This window comes from Rattus rattus, chromosome 3, assembly GCF_011064425.1.
Source record: "Rattus rattus isolate New Zealand chromosome 3, Rrattus_CSIRO_v1, whole genome shotgun sequence".
NCBI lineage: Eukaryota > Metazoa > Chordata > Mammalia > Rodentia > Muridae > Rattus > Rattus rattus.
Window position 1 is genome coordinate 125,417,822 of NC_046156.1, and position 6,912 is coordinate 125,424,733.

At 46.1% G+C, this 6,912-nt stretch overlaps 1 pseudogene; it reads right to left on the minus strand.

The window, feature by feature from the left end:
• Positions 1 to 6,764: 6,764 nt before the first annotated feature.
• On the minus strand, positions 6,765 to 6,912 carry LOC116897631 (annotated as a pseudogene).

The window sequence follows — 6,912 nt, forward strand, 5'->3', positions numbered from 1 at the left end:
AATACAACTCAGCATCTGCAGAGCAGTCCTCTCGGTAGGCAGACACCAGGCACAAACCGGCAGCTACAGTCCAGTCCTTTCAGCAGGCAGACACCAGGAAGCTGTAGTTCAATCCTGAAGAAACCACCAGGCTCACCAACCCACCTGAGGCAAGGCTGTGGAAGTAGCAAGCTGCTGCAGGAACGTCATGAGCAGTTCTTGGGCAAGTTTCTCTCACAAGTTGAGCTCAACAATGCTATATAAGGCGAACCAATACCTGGGTGTCTTTAGGGAAGAATAATGAGGTGGAGCAAACCAAACCAATGCTCAGTGCTCGACCCCACTGTCTGTAGGGTCACATTTTTACTTCTTCATTCTGGGTCCTTTCACGTGTCTGCTATATCTAAACATCCTTTCCCCTGTGTCTGCTTCAGGAAAACAATCTTTAAAGTCTTTGCTATATCAAGACATCCTTTCGCTAGTGTGCCCCAGCAAAACATTATTTGACATAGCTAAATTTCCAAAGAACTAGAAGTTTCCAGCTCACCTGTCCTGTTTGAGTTCCTGTCCTGGCTTCTTCAGTGATTGAAGTATACACAGAATATACACAATGGACCTCTACAGGGAAGCAGAGCTGAATAAACCCTTCCTCTCCAACTTGCTTTTGGTTACGATGTTTCACCACAGGAGTAGTAACTTAAACTGAGACAGGTGTAGAGGCCAAAAGACAACATCGGGTGCCATTTCCCAGGTGTCACCCACTTTTATTTTCCATTTTTGAGACTGGGTCTGTCATTGGTCTGGAACTTGGTAAGTAGGCTGGGTTGACCAACCATTGGGCCACAAGGGTCTGCCTGTCTCTGCTTCCTTAGCACTGGAATTGCATGTGAGCCTATTATTATTATTATTATTATTATTATTATTATTATTATTATTATCATTATTATTATCATTATCATTATCATTATTATTTTGACAAGGTCTCCCTTTGTATGTCTTGCTGTCTTGGAACTTGTTATATAAACCAGGCTTGCCTCAAATTCACAGAGATCCTAACATTGCCTCCCAAATCCTAGGATTAAAGGTGGGCATCTCAGTAATGCCTGGCTCTACTCCACACCCATCATCATCATCATCATCACCATCATCATCGCCATCATCATCATCGCCATCATCATCGCCATCACTGTATTACATATATTCATGTGTGTGAGTGTATCACATGAGAATACTTCTGGGGGTCGGTTTTCTCCTTCCATCTGTGGAGAGCTTTTGGGGCTGCTTGGCAGGAATTTGACATTGGACTAGGACAAGGAAGTAAGCTGAGAGAGGAATCTGATTTTAGGCTAGAACAAAGAAGTGGGCGTCAGGTAAGAGTATGATTTGGGCTAGGACAGGAAGTAGGCTCAAGTATCTTGGTCTTCCTGATAAGCCCTTGAAACGGTGACCATGGGACTCTGTTTATTGCTTTGCTTGCTCCTTGATGGTTTGTGTTTATTGTCTTGCTTGTTCCCTTAGCCTAGAACTGTCCTTATTATTTGCATGCAATTAAAAGGGTATAAAAGCAGACTGGGGAAAAAATAAATTGGTCTTTCGGCCTCAGAACTGGCTGGGAGTCATGTTACAGTGTTGTCTTATTGTCTCTTTTCAATCCTGGCTCTGCCACTGGAGAACCCGTTGGCTGACTGAGCTGGCTCGGCCATCCACCTTTATGTGAGCCCAGTTTGCTGAAGTTTGGTGGTGAATGCCTTCGCTCACTGAACCATTGGCTTGCCCCAGATTTAGCCTTCTCACTTTTGTTTTCTTAATTAAGTTTATTGATTTATTTTTATGCTTTGTCTGCATGTATCTGTGCATCGTGTGGGCAGTCATGTGGGTGCTGGGAATCAAACCGTGGTCCTCTTGAAGAGCAGCGGTATTCTCAATTGCAGCACCATACCTCCAGCCTCCATTGCTTAAAGAAGAAGGATAGTTTTCACTCTTCCCCTGACAATCTGATATATGTAAACATATATCTTGGTCATATTCACCTCCAGCTCTCCCCTCCTGCCCACCGGGCACATGCCCAGCACGCCCCACCCCTCCCTGCTTCATGTCTTCTCCTTCCCTTTATTAACTCATTGAGTCCTCTTAGCGCTGCGTGTTGGATGCTGACTGGTGGTGTTGGCTTAATCTTGTGCAGGTAACCACAGGGGCAGTGAGTTCACGGCTGTAATGGCCATGTTGTATCCAGAAGACAGTATTCCACACAATTCTCCCTCAGGCTGTGGCTTGGGCAGTCTTTCTGTCCTCTCTTCTGGGATATTCTCTGAGCTTCGGGGGAAGGGGTTGATATCACTACCCCATGTAGGGTCAGGAGACAGGGGTTTCAGGGATTAAACTCAGGTCCCTGGCAAGGCAAGCACGCCATCACCTGGCCTGTGTCCCCAGCCCCCCTATATGCTGTTCCTTTAACCTTCTTTTCTTGACTAAGAAGCCGTTTAGTGAGCACTTCTCACATGACTGCGAGCTATAAAAAGGAAACACAAAGACAGCCTCAGCCCTCAGGAAAATTCAGTCTGGGTTGGACTCACACTCTAGACTATAGGCTGTGTAGTGGCACTTCAGTGCCTGCCACTTTCATCTTGGGTCTACACTGGGAAGTCACACAGGCTGGAAAGGGAGAACGGAGCGTCAGCGAGGGCCCATCCGGGGGCAGATGACAGACGAGCTATGCGATACCTGCCGTATGAACTCACGCTGACTTTAGCTCTCCAATCTCACACATTTGCTACAAGTGTGGAGAATCAGACAGGCCCTAAGTTTTCTGAAGTCTGATGGTTTAATCGCGAGGAAACAGTGAGGTCTTGGCAGAGAACTGCCTTCTTAAGGCTTCTTCAGGCTTCCCTGCTGAGATCCGTCCAGGAGCATGGAGTTTCTTTTTAGGGCTGCAAGTTAACTGAAAGCATCAATCTTTAGTTTATCAAGATGGTTTAAAAATTCACCATGCTGGAGGAGTCAGAGCTTAGACTGGGTTCCAGCTGTGCAGTAGAAACACAACTGACTTAGCCAGCACCTCAGGCACATGCTGGCAGCCAGGCAGGGGAAGCAATGTGAGGAAGGGACCTGAAGCAACAGTCGCCTTGCTGGGGACTGTAGATGGTATAAGGATCCAAAGGGAGATATGAAGAAAACGTAGTCTTGCACGATTGCTTTAAAAACCGCCCAATAAACAGACATTAGTAGGCACTAATCTAGGCACTGATTGATTAGCAATAAAGGCAATTACACTATTGGATAAACCATTACTGAGATCCATCTACACAGCATAAGTCTTGGGATCTAGCCGGGGCCTAGTGTGAAAGTATTCACCAGAGATCCTAGCTCCTTCCAGAGCTTCATGAGTCCCAGGAGGAAGTTCTCAGTAACCGGTGACCACATCCACACGGCAGGCGGGAAGGACCAGAGAACCTCATCTCTCTGGGGGGAATTCTTGATATTACCACAGAGCTGATGTGTGTGTGTGGGTGTGAGGATGTATGTGTGTATGTGTAAGTGTGAGGATGTATGTGTAAGTGTGAGGATGTGTGTGTAAGTGTGAGGATGTGTGTGTAGGTGTAAGGATGTGTGTGTATGTGTAAGTGTGAGGATGTATGTGTAAGTGTGAGGATTTATGTGTAAGTGTGAGGATGTGTGTGTAGGTGTGAGGATGTATTGTAGGTGTAAGGGTGTGTGCATAGGTGTAAGAATGTATGTGTAAGTGTGGGCATGTATGTGTAAATGTGAGGATATGTGTGTAGGTGTGAGGATGTGTGTGTAGGTGTGAGGATGTGTGTGTAGGTGTGAGGATGTGTGTGTAGATGTGAGGATGTGTGTGTAGGTGTGAGGATGTGTGTGTAGGTGTGAGGATGTGTGTGTAGATGTGAGGATGTGTGTGTAGGTTTGAGGATGTGCGTGTAGGTGTGAGGATGTGTGTGTAAGTGTGAGGATGTGTGTAAATGTGAGGATGTGTGTGGGTGTGAGAATGTGTGTGTGTAGGTGTGAGATTTGTGTAAGTGTGAGGATGTATGTGTAGGTGTGAGGATGTGTGTAAATGTGAGAATGTGTATGTAAATGTGAGGATGTGTTTGTGTGTGTAAGTGTGAAGATGTGTGTAAGTGTGAGGATGTGTGTAAATGTGAGGATGTGTGTGAAGGTGTGAGGATGTGTGTGTGTAAATGTGAGATTTGTGTAAGTGTGAGGATGTGTGTAAGTGTGAGGATGTATGTGTAGGTGTGAGGATGTGTGTAAATGTGAGGATGTGTATGTAAATGTGAGGATGTGTGTGTTTGTGTAGATGCGAGGATGTGCATGTCTAAATAGAGGCCAGAGGACATTCTTGGCTATCACTTCTCAGGTGTCGTTCACCACATTTTTCTTTTCACACAGACCCTCACCGTGGCCTGGAGCTTGCCTGGGTAGGCTAGGCTGGCTAGGCCCTGCGCCCTAGCAATCTGCCAGTCTCTGCTTCTCCAGCACTGGGGTTGTAAGTGTGCACCCCACACCTGGCTTTCTCGTGTGGCTTCTGGGTGTGGAACTCAGGTCCTTATGCTGTACAAGGTGAGACTGTCCTGTCAACGATCTCCTCTTGAGTTCAGCTGCCCGCTGGCTGCACAGAGCTGCAAACAAGGCTGAGGAAACAGAGCTGCTGTCAAGGCTCCTCTTAGAGCCTGGGCCGCTCAGTGTGAAACAGAGTTGCAAAGCACCTTTTACTTCCTCATTAAAGGTGTGAAGGCAGAAAGCTTTAAAAAACGGCCTCTCTCTCACTGGGTTTTCGCTATTTAATGTCATTCTCAGTAAAGACAAATAAATACACTGATGACTTTAGCTAGTTGACTTTTATAGAGTACGATACCAATTTCTAAGAAATATTTATTATTACTTTTATTTGTGGCTATGTCTGTTCTTTGTGTACGTAACCTGTGCAGGAACCTGAGGAAACCAGAAGAGAGCATGGGACCCCTGGAACTGGAGTAACTGGTCGCTGTAAGATTCCAATGTGTTTTCTGGGAACTGCACTTGGGCCCAGTGCAAAAGCAGCAAGTCCTCTTTTTTTCTTCTTTTTTCTTTTTTCTTTCTTCTTTTTTTCGGAGCTGGGGACCGAACCCAGGGCCTTGCGCTTGCTAGGCAAGTGCTCTACCACTGAGCTAAATCCCCAACCCCCCGCAGCAAGTCCTCTTAACCACTGTGCCAGACCCCAGCTACAACAAAAGTGTTAAATACAAGCAAAGGATTAACATTCAACATTTACCCCCAAACAGGGAAACAGGACAATGCATTTATATCTTGCTTTTTTAGTGGAACAATGCAAATATACCTCACACAACTCAAACTCTTTTAGGGACAAGGTCCCATGTAGTCCAAACTGGCCTCAAACTTGCTTCGTAGCCAGTCTTCTTGCTCCTACCTCTCAAGTTCTGGGCTGATAGGCAAGAGACACTATACTAGGTTTCTACCTTAATTAAAATAGCATTTCTAGGGCTGGAGAGATGGCTTAGTGGTTAAGAATGCTCTTGCAGGAGACTGGAATTTGGTTCTAAGCACCCATATCTGGTGGCTCACAAATGCTAGGAATTCCAACTTCAGAGGATCCCTCACCCTCTTTCGGCTTCCTCAGGCTTGTATGTACACACACACACACACACACACACACACACACACACACACACACACACACCTGAAAAATAAAATAAATCTTCAAAAAAAAACCATATTACCTCAGTGTACACAGGCTTTACTCCTGCTGAGTCAGGGAGGACTGGCTTTCACAGAAACTGGGTGGCCTTCTTTCTCATCCCTTCTATACTATCACTTCATTAGTCACTGACCCATGCAGAACTGCAGAAGCAAAGCCATGCTGGGCTCCTTAGTCATTTCGTTTCAGAACTCTGTTGTCTTCACTCTTGGAAGAAGTTCTGGTTTCGGTGGTAAGTGGCCTCACAACTACCATTCACTGTGTGTGTCCACTCAGTCATAGGTCACATAGTCACACACTTAGCACCGAACCTGCCGAACTCACTCAACAGGTCCACCTGCGTTCTGTGCTGCATGGGACACTGGGAATGAGTGGTTCCTGCAGGCAGGGGTGTGAAGAAGCTTTTTGAACGCCGAGCACTTCATCTGCCCACCCCCAGCATAAGCCCCCACCCCATAGACTCTGCTTTACAAAACACAGCTTCCCTGAAGAAGTTATCAGTGATGTGCAGATGGTGAGGGCAGAGCTCAATGGCCGCCTGTCTCTGGGGGGTGCTGAGATTGATGTGAGCGTTTCTCCTATGAAGTTAGCCCCTGTCTTTAACTAGCTCGCTGGATGCCCAGGGATAATTTAGATAAAGTCTATAAAAAGAAGAGAACATATTTTGAGGAGAACTTGCTGCCCAAGCCACAACGTTAGACAAAGTTCCTGGGGAATGCACCTTATGAAGAGCTAGGAAGGGCTCAGGGAGCTGCAGGAGGGTGCCACTACAGAATCAGTAAGATCCTGTGTCCTTGGACATAAACACAGTCCTCATTAAAAATGTTAGTTTTAGCCTGAGGATGCTGGTGCACACCTTTAATTCCCAACATTCAGGAGGGCATAGCCGGGTGGATTTCCCGTGTGTTTGAGGCCAGCCTGGTCTACAGAGAGTTCCAGGACAGCAGGTTTACAGAGAAAACCCTTGCTTTGAAAAAAAACAAAAACAAACAAAATATTAATTTGAGATGTGGGTGGATTTCTTCTCTTTGTCTTCCAAACTGACATTCCTTTTTTTTTTTTTCTTTTTAAAGGGGGAGTGTCGCGAACGCTGCTCCCCACTGCCTACAATTATGCAGCAGTCGGTTTCGCATTTGGGAAATCACAGGTCAGCATATCCGAGTGCAATGGATGACCTCGCCCTGGGAAAACCACCTTCTTAAACAAGGACCTCTATGTAT